Source organism: Bos taurus, chromosome 28 (genome assembly GCF_002263795.3).
Source record: "Bos taurus isolate L1 Dominette 01449 registration number 42190680 breed Hereford chromosome 28, ARS-UCD2.0, whole genome shotgun sequence".
NCBI classification, from domain to species: Eukaryota; Metazoa; Chordata; class Mammalia; order Artiodactyla; family Bovidae; genus Bos; species Bos taurus.
This window is the reverse complement of record NC_037355.1, coordinates 27,264,842-27,282,902: the sequence shown is the minus strand read 5'-3', so window position 1 is coordinate 27,282,902 and position 18,061 is coordinate 27,264,842.

The following is an 18,061-nucleotide window of genomic DNA, read 5'->3' as shown; positions in this document are numbered from 1 at the left end:
GAATGTCTCATTGGAAAAATTAGGGTCCCTTGGACTATGCTGGCAGTTCAGTTTTCTAGACTTCAGGATGCTAAAGGACTAACCCAGCTAGGGTGTCTAGCTTCCTTGGGTCCACCTCGGAAGGTTGATACTTACCATCCATCAAGGGCAGGCTTCATTTACATGAAGCTAAGGTAAACTTAGCTTTACAAAAGCTAAAGCAGGAGTAGGACCTCCAAGGAAATAAGTAGCAGCACTGGAATTCTGAAGGGAGTGCTGTCCATATCAATAGGTAACAAGGAAAAATTTGGATTCTTGCTCCTAGCCCTTCAGAATGCCATTGCAGGGGAATTAACAAAGGCTGGTGAGTCACTAGAGTGGATTTGTGCTAAACAAAGAGTCCCATGGTACCAAAGGAGACAGCCACATAGAGAACACGGCCAGGAATGGGACCTGGACTGTCCCATTGATAGGGACATACACAATACATACAAGACACTTCCTGGGTCTATGAAGAAAAGTATTCCTAGAATTCTTTCAAGTTTGGATATTGGGTCCATTAGTCCAACATACCCTAGTTGAGGTGAAATATCATGATTTCCCTCTAATACCTGAAGGTCTATTCTAGAATTGATTTCTAGGGATGATGCAGATATGTTATTTGAGATCCTTAAAATCCAATCTCTTTGAAAGACTTTTACCTACCTTAGATAAAACACAAAACATACTTGGATATGTAGCTATGTGGGGCTGATGAGATCATGATTGTTAATCTCTAGATGGTCTACAATGTCACTTCCTTCTGGGTTGTTTCTTTCCTGTCACAGATGCTGTCATTGAGCTGCTGAATCTTCTAGCACCTTGCTGAGTCATTGAGTTGCTGAGTCTTCTAGCAGATGAGTTCACCTTGCTGGGAGCCCTTGAAGAAAGCTCTGCTCTCTGCCTGTGACTCAGGGTGTTCTTCTCTCTGGGGCCCTCCTACTCACACTCTGCTGCCCTGTGAAGTGGGCTCTTTTGGACCATTGTCTTTTTTCTCCTCTTTCTGACTTTAGGGTTTCTAGAGCCATCAGGCTGATTTGGGATAGTTCTGTATTGGTATTTCCCCTTATTAATGCTGCTTCAACTAGGCAACCTCATCACTGCTTCCCATAAGCTAGATGCAGGCTCTTATCTGCCAACTAGGTCATGGCACCTAGTCACTTGACACGTAGGCACTGAACTTCCCAATGGGCGAGTTCAGATTTAGGTTTATCCACCACAGGCTGCACCACCCAGAAACAGAGGTAGAGGCACCATTGGAATCATGGGCATAGTCTGTATCAGGCTTGTGAGGACCTAGTTAACTTTCAGCAGCGCCTCTTTAAAGAGCTTTTGTGCTTTCACTGAGAGGTTCCCAGGGGTGCTATCCTGGGGAAATCAGCCACATTGAAATAGATGGAGCTCCTAGTTGATTGTGCTGGTGCACACCCTCCAAGTGTGCATGAAACGTTGACACTGCAGCACCACCTTGGGCAGCAGATGTAGCAGTGAATGAGAAAAGGCTTCTGCCCTCCAGATGAGTGAGGCTGTCTTTCAAGAATGCTGCTGAGGGTCAGGCCAACTCCTGGAGGCAGGCTCATAGAATCCTGCTCAGACTGGCTATGGCTTATGCAAAGCTGATGCTGACGGCACCCATGGGGCATCTGAGGCAGGTCCTCTGGATTCCACCTTCACATGCTGATATTATAGTGAGAACTTCAGTCGTGGAGACTGCTGAGGACACATGCTCCTAGACAGAGAGGTAGCATCTTAGACTATGCCCAAGCCTCTGGCAGGCCTTGCCCTGATGATGACTTTGTGCCCAAAGGAGCAGATTGACTTTTTGAGTCATCCATACTCAAGGCTGTTCCTGAATGTTGCTGACCCTAAAAGGTCCTTCTGTGCAAATACACTTAGTGCTAGAGGTGACAGGTAAAATTCCACATGTGAGGCCACTGCTGGCATCTGTCCTCCCCTGGCCAGGAGTTGGGTGGGGGGATGGGGTGGGCAAGGGTTGTTCTCATTCAAAGAATTCTTCAGCCAGTGTGGTAGTGATGCTGTTTCTGTTAGTGTAACATGCAGTGCCTGTGATAGGAACTGGACATCTTGCTGTTAGTTGATGATCAGAGACCATCTCTATGCCCTCTTTCCCTTTTGTCATCATCACAGGTCACATGAGTACCTCACTGACATGATACAAATGGAAATGATGTCACTTCTGGTCAAGGGCCATGAAGGATAGGTGTGCTTTCCTCAAGTTCTTGTGCAGAGATGACCCTAAAAGCTATGTATTCTGATGGCATAGCTGAAGGGACCATTCCTGCCTGTACTAGTATGAGAGCCTTGCACAAACCACTGTACCCTTATGAGACTTGGGCCAAAAATAAACCTTTGTGTTAAGCCATCTAGAACTGAGCTACGAGACCATAACTTAGCATTACTTGGACTGATAAATGATCCCTGTGGACCAACCTCTCCCGACCAACCCCATTTCTGCCCATCTCTGACTTGGCTGTGACAGCCATTACTGCTGCTGGGACAAATCCAGATTTCCAGAGCTGTCAGCCTAGGGCCCAGGCCGTGTGCAGGCTTAAGTGCCTTGCTGTTCCCTCTACTTCTGGTAAGATACCACGTGGTCTTGTCTCAAGGACCCACTACTTACTTCTTAGGCAGTCCCCTGGAGCACAGTACAGCCTGTCTCTACTGTGGTACAAGCTGGAGCTAGTACACCAGATTTTCTACAGAATTCTCAAGCTAGTAAGAACTCTTTCCTTACACTTAAGTGGATCAAGATGACATCTTAGAAAGTACAAAACTAGATCTTGGCCTAGAACTTTAAAGGGAAGCATTTGAACATTCTGCCACAAGAATTCACAAAGCCAAAATAGTGGAAAACCAACACTTGGTATCCACTTATGTTTTGGTGTTGTTGCTTCCATCCTTCTTCAATGTATAGGGGTTTAGCCAGCTGTTAGTCTGATTCTCTGGCACTTACGTAGTCTTGTGGGCTCTTCCAATTGTAAAAGCTCAAACCAATCTGTTACCCATTTGTATTGGTACCTTGATCTTATCAGGGGTGAAGACATACTCTGTATGTATGGGGGCCAATTGTTCCGGTCCTTCTGGCCTTTTCCAGGTAGCATTTCCTGACACTCCCTGAAGCAGTGTTACCTGACTGGTGACCAAAGCTGGTAGTACTGAGCAGGGTGTTTGAATACTTTTCTCTATTGTATATTCTTTCAGGCTCCTCTCTTCTGGTAACTTCCAGGCTAGGGCGGCTGGACAGCCTGGGTTCCCAGGGCCCAACCCTGCACAGATTTGTCAGTGTGATTATCATCCCTTAATTCCATTAAAGTCAGGTTTGACAATTGTCATCCCAGGGGTCTTCAACACCTGAGTGAACCTTGAGGTTTTTGAGGGCATCATGGGCATAGATAATGTCTGAGGCTACCCAGCAGATGCCTGGCCACAGGCATAGTTCTGGAGATCTTAGCAAGAGGTCTGTTTACTAACTTGTCAACTCTCTGGGTATAGTGAGTCAAGGCAGCAGGAATATGGACAGGTCCATCTAGAAACTTTCATCTGGAAGTCAGTGGGCAGTACTGGATCCTTCCATTACAGATCCTTCTGACTAAAATATGAGGAGCCTGCCCCAGGGTTGGAGGTGAACAGGAATGAAGCTACTGCATTAAGTCAATAGTATGCAGGGATCTGAGAAGGAAGGAGCTACAGCCCTTACAGTGCAGAAAAAAAAAGGCAGTGTGAGGAGCTATGAAGAAGAAATTCAAGGCTGGCCCAGAATAAGGACTGAACTTATAAGTCCAGGGACTTCCCTGGTAGCTCAGATGGTAAAGCATCTGCCTGCAATGTGGAAGACCTGGTTTCGATCCCTGGGTCAGGAAGATCCCCTGGAGAAGGAAATGGCAATCCACTCCAGCACTCTTGCCTGGAAAATCCCATGGATGGAGGACCCTGATAGGGTACAGTCCAGGGGGTCGCAAAGAGTCGGACACGACTGAGCGACTTCACTTATAAGTCCAGAGGTATCACCACATACTTCCTGCCTCTTTCATATACACCTGACACCTCAGGTGCCGCATCTATGGAAATAAGACTAGGCCTGACTGGGAGGCCTGACATGCTAATCTCTCTGAGGCCTAAACATGGTGTATAAGTAGAATAGGTATATTGATCTTGAGTGACTACGTTTGCAGTTGGCTTATTGAGGGCGGGGTGTGTAGTGGTGACTGGGGATGATGAGCTGAATTCAAGGGATTCCCTAGTGTCTCTGTCAGGCCTTGAGGATGGTCCCAAAGCAACCAGGTAGTATTCATAAACATGTTCCAATAGTTGACTAAACCATGGTACCTCGAGGCCAGCCGCCCATTGGACTCCCACAGCTCTGAGGCCCATGCTCACTTAAGAAGCAGAAAAGTTCCCTAAGTCCAGATAGAACACTATGGGACGCAGAGGAACTGCCTTGGGGAAGGAGCTTGTCTCATGCTCCTCAGACCCCAGGACAACCTGGAAGATAGGGCTGGATGCTCAAGTGCCTAGTCTTGTGAGTTTCTCTGAAGAAATGAGGATAGAGTATCTTGTAGCAATTTCATAATTTCTAAGAGTTCCTCAGTGAGTGGCATCCTCAGTAAGGATGCCAGATAAAAAGGTGGTACGACCCCAACTTGGAAAATGGGGTTGACTATAGGAACTTAAGCCAGAGTCAGACCATGCCAGGTCTCTTGGGCTGGGTTGAAGACCCTGTTATATGCCCTTTGAATGCTAGGATCCTATAAAAGGGATTTAAGCAGGGGCAGGAGACCAGTGACCAGATAAGACTATCTTTAAAAATAACTCAGGATTTTAGATGAGAGCCTGGCTGGACTTCAGTGAAAACTTCTGGTGACCTCTTAGAAAGTTGTAGCTCCTCAGGTGAGAGCGGGGAAAAAACTTGGGGTACGGAAGTCAGAGTAAAATAGACGGGTTCAAGAAATTCTTAGGAGGTAGGACAGAGTCAGTTAAAGGAGAGAGGCAGAAAATAGCTTTTGGTCATCTAGAGATTATCCTTAGGTCCACAGCATGACATCAGCTGTGGCATCCTTCTAGTTCCTTAGAAGCAGAAACAAATTCAATATAGGGCAATCTTGGTTTGAGGTGCTCAAGTGAGGATGTCCAGCAGGAAGAGAGATCCCTGGAGATCAGGAACAGTCTGGGCAGGAGGCAGTTACTGGTGTGCTGATGGAAATAGAAGATTGGCAAGCATGAAATCAGACTACAAGCTGAGAAGCAGGCCTAAGAAGGAATCCTGTAAACTGTCACCTCTTCTGCCCAGGGTTTATAACTGGAGACTGAGCAATAGGGACGACAATGGAATTATCCTTAGGGGATAATTACCTGTAGGCTACTGGAGCCCTCAGGAAGAATGTCAAGGTAGGGGAGGATTATAAGACTGGGGCACACAAAGTGAGATGGAGAATGGGCTGCTCAGCTATGTCTTAAAAAAAAAAAAAAAAAACAATTATAGAAGGTTAAAAAAAAAAACAATTATAGAAGGTCTAGTTTAGAAACATATTCTAAACTAGACCCTATAACTGTGGATAGAAAGTATCCAGCAGCAGGTATGCTGAAGCTAGAGAAGGATGTCTTATTAAAATAAGCCTCCTGAGAAAGAAGTGTTTGCATTAGACTTTCCCTTAAGCTTCTGTCACTGTGTTAATGGTACAGAGGGGCTAGTTAGAAGCTGGCTGCTGATCTTACCCCACGGAAGCCTTCTGGGATCTGTCTTGGTGGATGTCTGAGGCCAGGGACCAAGGTAGATACCTGGGAAACATGCCACACATAATCTGAGGCAGGCATCTCCAGGATGCCCAGGAGCCACCTTGGAGAGAACTTGTTGTTCTAGAATCTAGACAGAAAGCAGGGCCTTATTACAGTTCAGGACTGGACCCAGTGCCTTTTTTTCACTCATTACCCATCTTTCAGAGTTTAACTGCAGTAGGTAGTGGCATCTGGGGACCCAGGCTATGAGCATCCTGGCTTCTGGCCCACTCAGTGCTATATGGAAGATTGTCTTCAGAGCCTTCTTCCTGGTTCTCTTGAACTTGTTCACTTTCCCTTTAATCTGCGATCTCTGTTCATGCCAACCATGGAGATGAAGGCAATGGCAGCCATGGCTCTTGGCATCTGGGCACTTTGTCTGCTTGTGTGTTGTCTCACAGCTATGCCAGGCACTGGGACTCATCTAATGAGGTCCATTTGGATCCCAGCTGGGCTGGTGGTTTCTCTTCAATCTGTTTTTCCTCTCCTGCCTCTGAGTCCCAGTTTTCATCTGTTGCCCATAATCTAGTGGGTTAGGCATCTAAGGTCTATAAATCTGCCTAATTAAATCTCAGTTTACCCTTCACCCTAGACATGTGGATCAGGTTCTGGCTCAAAGAAATAAATGAGGCTGGAATTTGTCAGGGCCATCCCTTCACTAAATTTACTTGTGTAAGCACCTCTCTTTCTTGCCTCTTTTCCCAGGCCATGTCTCCTAAGAACTCTTGGCCCCAGGGGTTGCTTTAGAACTCTTATGTAGGAAGACCTTGGCGCTTGTCATGCAGCTGTGTGTGTGGAATATCACCTAAGCAGTAGACCATGAACTTGGCATGCTTGATGTTAGTAGAAATCATGAAGAGACCACGGTCCCTTAATACTGTTGCTTTAGTCCCATTAGAGAAGCTGAGACTTCAAGAATACACCTTGACCAGAAGACCACAGAAGACAAACACTTGGTCTTCCCTTGGACAGAGACCAGAGTTGGCCCATAATCTGGTCCCCACTGTCCTGCCATAGTTATTGCAGGATTTGTTCTGTCCTACTTTACTCTGCTTGGATCAACAGCCAAGGTCACTTAGGAAGTCTCCTTAAACATCTGTCCCACAGACCTTCCAAGCCTGTCACCCTATAACACATCACCTAGGGACCTGCTTCTCTCTTCAACCTGAGAAACTTCCTGAGGAGGTCTATCTTCTATAGAAACTTCACACACAACTACTGGACATCAGCTTTGTCATGGCCTGGAGTGTAAGAGAGCCAAATCTCTGCCTTTAGGGAGCTCAGAGTAATGAATGACAGGTCACAGTAGTATGTGACATCCCTGGGCTATAACATGTATGTGCCAGTCAAAGCCTAAACTCAGCATGGGAGGCTTACCAGAAAGCTCTGATTCTGATTCAGGGCTCGGAATTGCATTTCTCCCCAAAGAGCGTCTCTGAGAAGCTGTGTGCATAAGTTGGGGACTGCCTGCACCTTGCATAGCCTCTCTCAGGGCTGGGTGCCCCCCAGCTTAGCTTCTAGTTGGAAGCAGGAATACACACTCAGGTGCGCACTGGCTCACAGGGCTGTATCTGCTCAACAAACGCACATTGTGTATGGCAGGGTCTCTCTCAGAGGGGAAACATGGCTTAGGTTTTCATCTTCTACTCAACCTTCCTGGCTCCCCTTCTTTCTCTCCCATGCATACTTCCTCTTGAACTTGACCTTGAGTTGCTAAAAGTCCATCCAGAGTAGGTTCCTGATTCCTGCCTGCTTTGAGTAGGGACCCTGGATCAAACCTTTGGCTGCCTTTCTGTACCTCAGCATTCTCTGTATACCAGGATCCATCCCAATTCCCTGCTGCCCATAAGATATGTTCTCCATGGCTCCTTCATCTTTCTCTTCCACTCTCCTCTCTTGGTCCTCAGACTTGACTAACATTCTCCTTGCAGCCTGGTACCTGGGCTCCTTACTATATCCTACTTGTTGCCTCTGACCTTTTGGTCTGGCTGCTGCCCCTCAGGCTGCTTTGACCCCCTTTCTGGCAGTCTACCCCTCTGGTTTTGCTGCCAGTACCTGTCCTATGATGGTTTAGACGTCAGGTCTCCTCCTTGAACCAGGGTCTGTGTTCATAGGTGAGTCAAATGTACTAGTTTTACATCTAGACAGCCTTCCTTTCTATCCAAGAGTGAGACCGAAGCTCCGTAAATTTGCAAGAAGAGAAAGTTGTAGCCTTGCTGTGGGCACTGACTCTCCAGGAGTGGCATATGTATCTTTCTTGTGACCCTTGGTTAGGCAGTGCCTGGGACCTTAGCAGCTGGATCTGTTGGCCTGGGCTGGCAAGGGTGGCAAAGCCCAGACACAGAGAGTGCTGGGCTAGAGTGGTGGCTGGTCTTTGTGCAGACTCTAAGGGTATCCAAAGAACATCATGCATAGCCAGGGCAAGGGGTACAGACTGGTATCCCTTTGAGCCTTGTACCCTCCCCACCCTTTGCATATCTCCAAAGGAATGGTCTTCAAAGTATAATAGAACAGTGTCTTGGAATACTGAGCATGGATCTACCTCCATGTACAAGCTGGTTTGCCTCTGGCCTTCTAGACTAGCATACCCAGGAAGTGAGTATTGTAGGCCTGGAGAGTGTAGAGACAGGACCTCCACAGACTTCTTGCAATTCTAGCCTTAGGATGTGCTGAGGCTGAAGTAGGAAAACAACCCAGACAGAAGGCATCAGTTGAGTGTAGGTGATAAGCAGATGGAAGGGATGATACCTCTGGGATTTGTCTGGATCCAGGCAGCATTTCTGGGGATGGGAGAATTTGTTCACAAATGGCAAAATTGGAAAAGGTAGGGGAAGAGGCTGAGACAGTATCAATATTAGAAGTTCAAGGTTTTCCCTATAAATCTGAGGTTTGGTCAGGCATGGAACAGAACACAGGATCATAGAATCATAGCATAATCCATGGTGTAGCTAGAGTCAATCTTGCCTTGGAGGGCTTGAGCCAGAGGGCTCTCATGGACAAGACAGGGACAGGTCTATGTAAGCATCTCACGTTCCCCAGCTGAGATTTGATGAAGTACATGGTGTCCTAGTCATGCTTTCCAGCACTGAAATGTAGTCGTCTGGGAGGTAAAAATAGGCCACTAGTGCTAGACTTGGTAGAAGGAAGTCTTGAGGCATTTCTCCTGGGTTCTATGGCCTCCTGACTTCTCTGTCTCCCCACAGAGAGATCAGTGTTGCTCAGAAAGTCTCTGACACAGTGAAGTCCTAGTAGTAGGGATCTAGAACACAGATCTCGAACCTGTTTCTGGCAGAGGGCTCTCTAAGTGAAGCCTGTCCAAGCCATCACATGCGCCTGGCTTCAGCCCCACACTGAGACCACAAGAACAATAACCCTTAAACACAAGAGTGCCTTTCTCCAGCCTGAGGCTTTCAGAGGGGTGAAGGGGTATGTGGGAGGGTGGGCCGGAGGCAAGAGATTGGGACTGGGAGAACCAACCTTTACAACAATGATAGGCAGACCTACACATGGTGACCAAGGTGGTGGAAGGAGGTACTGCCACCTTATGCGTGTGTACCCCCAATGTGTGGACTTCCTTTGGAGAGCAATAAAGGCCACTGGGCGGACTGATCTGGCCCGGAACGCTGGCAGTTATGAGAAGGCGCTGGAAAGTAGTACTAGTAGAAGTTTTGTAGAAGATGTCTCAAGTCAAAAGTGTGTCTGTGTTTGAAATAGAACTTGTATCAGCAGCTGAGCTGGAATCGAAGCTGGAGACACTGTGCTTGGATGCAGGCCCTTGGTCCGCATGCAGGCAAAGCACAGTGCATCATTTTGATCATGGTGGCCCTGCAGCTGGTCATCACATCAGGATGCTGAATAGTCAGTAGATTTCAGTCACTACTATGGAGCAGCCTAAAGATCTTCCCAGAAGGCATGGGATTGCCATACAAGAACCAGGGATCTCTTTATTTTCCCCTGGGAGCATCAACTTTCTCTGTGAGTGGCTCCTGACGTGGTCCTTTCAGTAGAATCTAGGACAAGCAGGTGACTGAGCAAACAGAGTCCAGGCAAACTCTGTACCCGTCTGACCAGGCTGGTGCGCACAACGGCTCTAGACGGATACACCGAGAAGGCCAAGTCACCTCCATCCACAGGACTAGCAGCCCCAGTGAGGATTCGCACCTGACTACCCACTTGGCTCCTGCTCCATCTGAGAACCTGCAGTAGCTTCACACAGACTGTGAGCCTGGTGCTGAAGCAAGACTGACACTCAGCAGAAGTGGCTTCTCACTGAGGCCCAAAGCTTTCCTGTGTCCTTTTACAGTGCATGGACATCTATTCAGGTAACAATTCCTACGTACACTGGAATTTGGGTCTCTGCATGTATCTGACCTACACCATACACTGCCTTCCATTCCCACATGTAAGGTCCCAAGGGCACCCATTAGTATCACTAGGGACTAGAGTCTTGTGCTAAAAAGACAGAGCATCTCAGCACAAATATCACCATGGTGGGAGACTTAGACTCAGTAACCAGGACCACTGCTCTGACCTCTGCTTCACCTCTGTATGTTCCAGAATTCTTGGGAAACATGGAAGGAAGACTGGGGTCAAAGCCAATATGAAGGACAGAAAATGTAGCAACCACATTTGGCTAAAGGCCAAGAATGAATAGATCAGGGCCTTTGGGCATGAAGGCATGCCTGGAAGGCATGGGCCAGCATACCATAGCCCCCAGCTGCAGGAGGTTCCCTTGTGAGCCCGTGGCCTGGGGGTGGGGAGAGATGGGCCCTGAAGTAGCATATAACATATCCTATATCCCTACTTCTGCACTAAGATGTGGCTATGACTGAAGGGTTGCAGGTGGAACAGGAATGCAATGGTCACAAAGAGCAGGGGTGAAGGAGGGCTGAACACTGCAGACTAGATCCCTGGGTATCACACTGGCCAGGCTATAAAGCCCTTTCTTTTCTCCCACACCCTGCTTTCTACCCAGAGTCTGGCACTGCCTGGGACCCTAGTGGTGGTGACCTTGCAGCTCAGGCCCTTGGCATGGAAGCTGGCCTTCTCATGGTGGCTGTGGCCTGGCTTCAGGGATGCTTCCTCAGTGGCTCTATGGACAAAGGCATTCCAAAGGGCAGAAAACCAGTAGAGCATCCTCTGTCTGAAGTCTGGACTGTGGCCCTCCCTTAGGTGTGGCAGAGATGGCAAGGAACTTCCATTCTGTGTGAACAGGTGAGAGCCAAACCTGGGGAGGTCAGGGTTGTGTGGATAAACTAGCCATGCTGGCTGTCTCTGACCACTTACTGTCTGATCCCTCTGCCTCTGCTTGGATTTTTAACATTTTGGTCCTAGTGGGAAACACTAGGCACCCACAAGCACTAGGAAACACAAGCACCCACTTGGCACTAAGGAAGCAAACTTGGATACCCCCTCTTGCAGGTAGAACAGACACAGGACTCAGGCTCCATCGATATGCCTGCCTGTATTTGGAATAGAAGCCAATGAGGCAAAGCTTCAAGGACTTTGGATCGTAACCTTCTCTCTGCTAACTGTGACAACTGCAAAAAGATCAAGCTTCAGGCAGCCCTGGAACTGGCCACATCTGTCACATAAGCAATGTCAGCTGGAGAAGCCAGCATCCACTGGAGGGGTTGAGGTGTTCTCACCAGAAAGGTCTGCTGTGTGGCAAACTTCAGCTCTCCTAAGGATTCTACAAGCCACCCCCAGTCTTCATGAGTTCCTTTCTCTGCTTACGTTGGCCAGAATAGGTTTTCATTGTCTTATAACCAAGGACCTTGCCTGAGAGAATCGCAAGCTGGACTGGCTGGCAAGGAACTAGACCTTAAAGGAAATGGACTGCATTCTGGCCTACTAGGGGCTGAAGGTGGAGACAATTCAGCTGGTATGGAGGTGTGAGATTCTCACAGCCTGTGGTGTGTGGAAACAGAACAGTCACAGAGAGCAATGGGCTTTAAGCTGCCCAGCGGCCACTCAGCTTGGTCTTGTCGCATCTTTCATGCTGCTCAAAGGGAGAGGTTTGTCACCCAAAGCCATGCTTCAGTGAACACACTGCTGCTGGGCCTTCCTTACATCCTCTTTTCAGTAAGAAGTCTAACACTTGGTAGGCAGCTTTGGTTTTTGAAGACAGCATGTGCCATAATTGTCCTGGCTGGGGTGGTGACCTAAAAAGACTGACTTTAAGTGGGACCCAGAACAGGACACAGCTTTGCTCCCAGCATCCAGTAGAATGTGGTGTCCAAGTGTTTATAGCAAATCAGAGTGAATTATAGAACTCCTGGGAACCCTGATAGGGGTGTACACTGAGATTCTCCTAAGGTTTCAGGGCTGCCTTCTGCAAGTAACTGTTCTTGAAGTGGTACTTGACTTGTTATTTTGTCCCTGGTAGAAAGTGGATACTGTCTATAAGAATAAGCTGTGATGTACCCAGCCATCATTAGGCATGTCCAGTGGTCCATCAGATGGAAATCCTATGTAAGAGCAGGTCCAGGTAGGTCTTAATAACACACGTAAATTACATGAGGACTTGGCTAACATAATGGCTAAACCTACTACTTCAATCCTTTCCTATCTTATGGAGCAAAATCTAGACATGGGTGTAGATAATATACTAGTATCAGCTGGATAGTGTTCTAGCCCCACTCAAGGTGACCTTGAAGGACCACAGAAAAGGAAGCCTTTCTAACAGACAGGACTTTGGGCAGGCCATTTTATCTCTTGTCTGGAAAGGCACATGGTCTAAAAGATCTACAAAAGGTTAAGGCTATCACTGCCGGCCATGGACTTGGGAGCAAGACTATATGATTAGTGACAAGGAGACTTAGGGAAGAAGTACATGGGTAAGATTCTTCAAAAATATCCAAATTGTGTTGCTATCCTTTGAGAATGCTCACATAGGCCCCGCTCTGGAGAAGGTTCTTAGTTAGATGAGCTAGGTGGTCTGCCCTCTGATTGATCAGCCTCTTTCTTCAGGTACCACAGTGCTTGATTAAAAGACTCATGAATGAAGTGATGGGAGCAAGATCAAGACCAGGCATGGGTCAAATTAAACTTCTCATAAGGACTGAACTGACAGCTACTGAGACCAACTGGCCAGCAGCAATGACTCTGAACCCCTGATAAAGTATCAATACATAAACTTGGGAAAGCAGTCAGCTACCTGATGGTGGGTTCCCTTCATCAAACTCATAGAGCTATTTGCCATTACTGAAACAGATAAATCCAAGGAATTATACCTTTCCCTGCCCACCAAGTGTGTTAAAACCATCCACAAACTTGAATGTCCTCTATCCACCGCATCTGATGAAGGAACTAGTTTCTTAGAATAAATCAATAGGCTGAAGCCCATGGAATTCTCTTGTGTTTGCATGTACCCCACCTCCCAGAAGCAGCCAGCCATATAGGACCATGGATCAGTCCATGGAAACTCCCATAATTGTGCTACATCGGATTCAGCACCCAGGAGGTTGGAACACTATAGAAGGTGTGGTATATGGTCTAAACCAGAGACTGATGGGGTGACTCCCTTGTGGACGGATTGCTTGGATCTAGATACTGGATGGTGGAAAAGAATGAAAACCCCTCACTGTAACGAAGGTCCTATTCATTAAATTTCCCCATTCCTACATTTCTGGACTCTGCTAGTTTAGAGGCATTGGTAGGTAAAAGAGGACTTAACTAGATAATAAATTATCATTGAAATAGAAGTAGAGAAAGGCTGTAGTCATTTATCTGCTACTTTGAACAGGAAAGGGGGGTGGTTTACAATATTGGCTGGGGTGATCTTATCTAAGAAAACAAGATGATTCTATGCAGTAGAGGCAGGGGGTGTACAGGCACAATCCAGGCGATCCCCTGCCAAGACATCTCATACTCTGGTGGGTTAGTAGACCACAGAAACCTCTGCTAACGGTTCTATCAATGGTATGATTCTCAGTAATGAAGGTGTGGGTCATTCCACCATCTAATAAGCTGAAGTTTAAGGCAAAGGGAATAATGAAGTCTCTTTTGGAAGATGGGTCACAAATAACCATGGCCTTGTACTTGTTTTAATAAAATGTCCTTACAATGATCTGTGTTTATCCTCTTTGCAGTGATAAGTTTACCTTACGTAAGGTATGATGGGGACAGTTGACACTCTAGTCCATAGGTCACAATATGACAGGGTTGGGGTAAACCTAAGTATTACCTCATATTGGATTATAATAGAATATAGCTGACTTGGATATTCTCCTTGCTAGGGGACCAGAGGATGGGTATTTAACCCCTGTTGTATCACATTTCCTTGAAGTATAGGAAGAGTGGATGTTGATGTTAGGTAGTAAAAGGGGGTGGACTAAAGTCAACATTTAAGGATGACTTACTGTGAACTTGCCCCTCTGTCTAGATGTTTGTCCTCTGGCTGTGTCAGCATCTTACATGAAGGTATCTTCAACTTGTCTCAGCTAATTTTATAGCTTGTGCTTGAAGGTGCAACAGTGGGATCTTGAAGCAGTTCTGGGCTGTGATTTGGGGGTAGGGAAGGAGGTGGTATTCTGGCTGATTCCTGTTATCTGAGTCATTACCTGGGCTCTATAGTCTAATTGACATTGACATTGAAGTTGCTCAGTTGTGTCGGACTCTTTGCGACCCCATGGACTGTAGCCTACCAGGCTCCTCCGTCCATGGAATTTTCCAGGCAAGAGTACTGGAGTGGGTTGCCATTTCCTTCTCCAGGAGATCTTCCCGATGCAGGGATCGAACCCAGGTCTCCCATATTGTAGGTAGACAGTTTACCATCTGAGCTACCAGGGAAGTCCCATATATTATTTCTACTTAAATCAGTGTTTCTGATCAACATAGCCATGGTGTGACAACACTGAAGATGCTCTGGATCATGTTCTTTGACCATGGTTAAGCTACTACCCCATTCTCTAGATAGGTTGAAGGCCCAGACTGTCCCCTAGGGTCTGTATGTCCTGTCACATACAGCAAACCTTTTAACAGCCATCTCCTTTTTGTTTGCTCTCTAATCTTAATACCCACACATGGTCAGAGTCTATAGGAGCATGGTTAGAACTGCCCATGAACCTATAGATAAATGACCTTAGCTTTTTTCATGAATGCTTCAGTCGCTTCAGTCATGTCCAACTCTTTGTGATCCCGTGGACTATAGCCTTCGAGGCTCCTCTGTCCATGGGATTCTCCAGGCAAGAATACTGGAGTGGGTTGCCATTTCCTCCTTCAGGGGATCTTCCCTGCCTCTAACCAGGAATCTAACCTGCCTCTCTTACGTCTCCTGCATTGGCAGGCAGGTTCTTTACCACTAGCACAACCTAGGAAGCCTGACCTTGGCTTTTTTAGCCATTCTAAAACCAGTTACCTGCAGTATTGCCTGTCCTGTTGACCCCACACCCCGGCTATGCTCAGAATTCTTCTTGACCATCAGGCTCAGTGCTCTGAGGGCCCTTCACTTTTCTCCTAGAGAAACTCCACCAGGAGTTAAGCCCACCCTTGTCCCTGATTGCTCTGTGTCTCTTGCTCCTCTGACCCAGAGGCTGTATTCCCATCTGTGCCTTACCTGGATGGCTCAGAGCTTGGGTGCAAGGGGCTCAATCCTTTTCCAAACCCAGAGGAGAGGAATGGTCTGGTTCTGTCCTTTGACTTGATGCCTCCTGTCTAGGGCTCCTGGGGGCTGTGGCAGCTTGAACCATAAGAATCAGTACCTTTCCTTCTCTCCACCCCTCTCATGAGCAGTCAGACCCCACCAGACTTATCCCCCTCACTTTAGCAGGGGTTTTCTTACTCTCTAAATACCTTCTTAGGTCTGTGGGATATAGATTAACTTGACATTACTCCTCTTCTTGAAAACCTCAGTACTGGGTGGGGGCAAAAGGCCTCTTATTGAATGTAATAGAAGGTGGGAATCAGAAACGCCAGACTTGGGGTCAAGACTAAGAATAAGAATTCTTTTTGTAGGTTGGAAAGTGGATAGTCACACATAGATCTTCCATCCACCACTCTGTCTACCCTGGATTGCTGCAAGAGTGTCCTAGTTGACCTTGATGGTCTCTGGGTTTCCATTCCCATCACCCTCCCATCTGTTCTCAATATTTCAAGTGTTAACTCTTCCATACACATGACAACATGGTTTTCCCCAACAGAACCCATGGTAGAAACAGAACCCTAGTAGAAATTCAGATGCTTTGTTCAACAGGGTCCTGGTTATCTCTACTGACTACTGCTACTTCCAGAATCCCCTCTGATGCCTTTATATCTTGCTGGGATGTTCCCTCTGCCTAGAACTCCAAGGAGGTGGCAACAGCAGTGTCCAGCATGTGCTGGGTGTGTAGTTTGGGAAGACTCAGTCCCCTCATTCAGATTGAAAATAGGCTGACTGGCAGATATTTTTCTCTCTCCTCTGTCCCCAGTCCCAACTGAAACTCTTCCTGGACCACCAAGAGACTTCCGAGTGTCTGCCTTTCCTCTTGGTGACCCTTCTAGGGTGGCAAGGAAGGAAATATGGGGCTTATCAAGAGAGGGCATGATAACTAAGATGTACTGGGCACTTAGGGTGCTCCTGAATGTTCAAACATGCATTAACTCATTGAGTCCTCATACTAACACTATAGAAGGTGCTGTTGTTTCATTTTATGAGGAAACTGAGGCTCAGAGGGGTTAAGCAATTGCTTAAGTTTATATGGTTGGGATGTGGTTGAACCAAGATTTGATCTTAGACTTTCTGGTTCTAGGGTATTTTGGGTTCTCAGGAGAGACAGAACCAAAGGGGTATATATAGATATAGATCCTTATTATAAAGAATTGGCTCACATGAGCATGGAGGTTGAAGAGTCCCATGACCTGCCATCTGGAGACTCGGAAAAGCTGATGGTGTACCTGCAGCCCAAGCTTCAGTCCCTGAGAAGCAGGGGGCTGATGGTGTTAGTCCTGGTCAGAGCTGAAGGCCTAAGAAAGAGAAGATGGATGTCCCAGGTCAAATGGAGAGCAATATAGATCTTTCCCCGCCCTTTTTGTCCTATTTAGGCCCCCAAGGGGTTGAATGATGCCCACAGTCATTGATGAGGGAGATCTTTGCTCAGTTTACCTATTTAAGTGTTAAATCTCTTATAGAGACAACCTCACGCATACATCCAAAAACAATGTTTTAACAGCTATCTTGGCATCCCTTAGCCTGGCCAAGTTGACACAGAATTAATCATCACAGGTATATGTTTTTCCCCAATGAAAAAAATTCAAACATAGCCTAGCTGATGGAATTTTACAGGGAACGTTGATACACTATTAACATTTCACTACGCTTGTTTTATCACTTATCTACACATTTCCATCTTATTTTTGATGTGTTTAAAGAGAAATTATATATATTTGTATACTTCCTTTAAATACTTCAGCATGGATATTTAAGGTTTAATATCTGAGTTTTTCACTTGATGTAAAATGGGCATGAACTCATATTCAGCCACCTTGCTCTATTGCTTCTGTACACAGCACAAAACTGACCAGGCCATCCTACAGTGGTCATTTTACAAATGTTTACTGAACTGTCATGTGTGCGAGGGTCAGGGCTTATGAAGATGGATAAAACTCTCTGCTAATGAATTTCACACTGAATGCAAAACTGAGCAACACTCAGTGAGAGGAATGTGCAAGTACAACAGGGGCACGAGGATGTATGAGGCTATCCATGCAGAGGGGATGCCAGGGAAGGCTTCACAGAGGAGGTACTGGGTAGAATTTCAAAGTAAGACTTAGTCAACTAGCCAGAAGCAGTTCCTTGGGTGGAAGGAACATCATGTGTGAAGTCAGGGAGATGTGAATTGGGGTGACTTAAAAGATGCTTGCTTCTTGGAAGGAAAGTTATGTCAAACCTAGACAATGTGTTAAAAAGCAGAGACATCACTTTGCCAGCAAAGGTCCATATAGTCAAAACTATGGTTTTTCTAGTAGTCAGATATGGATGTGAGAGTTGGACCATAAAGAAGGCTGAGCAATGAAGAATCAATATTTTCGAACTGTGGTGCTAGAGAAGACTCTTGAGAGTCCCTTGGACTGCAAGGAGATCAAACCAGTCAATCCTAAAGGAAATCAACCTTGAATATTCATTGGAAGGACTGATGCTGAAGCTGAAGCTCCAATATTTGGCCACCTGATGAAAAGAAGCGACTCATTGGAAAAGACCCAGATGCTAGGAAAGACTGAGGGCAGGAGGAGAAGGGTGCGACAGAGGATGAGATGATTGGATGGCATCACC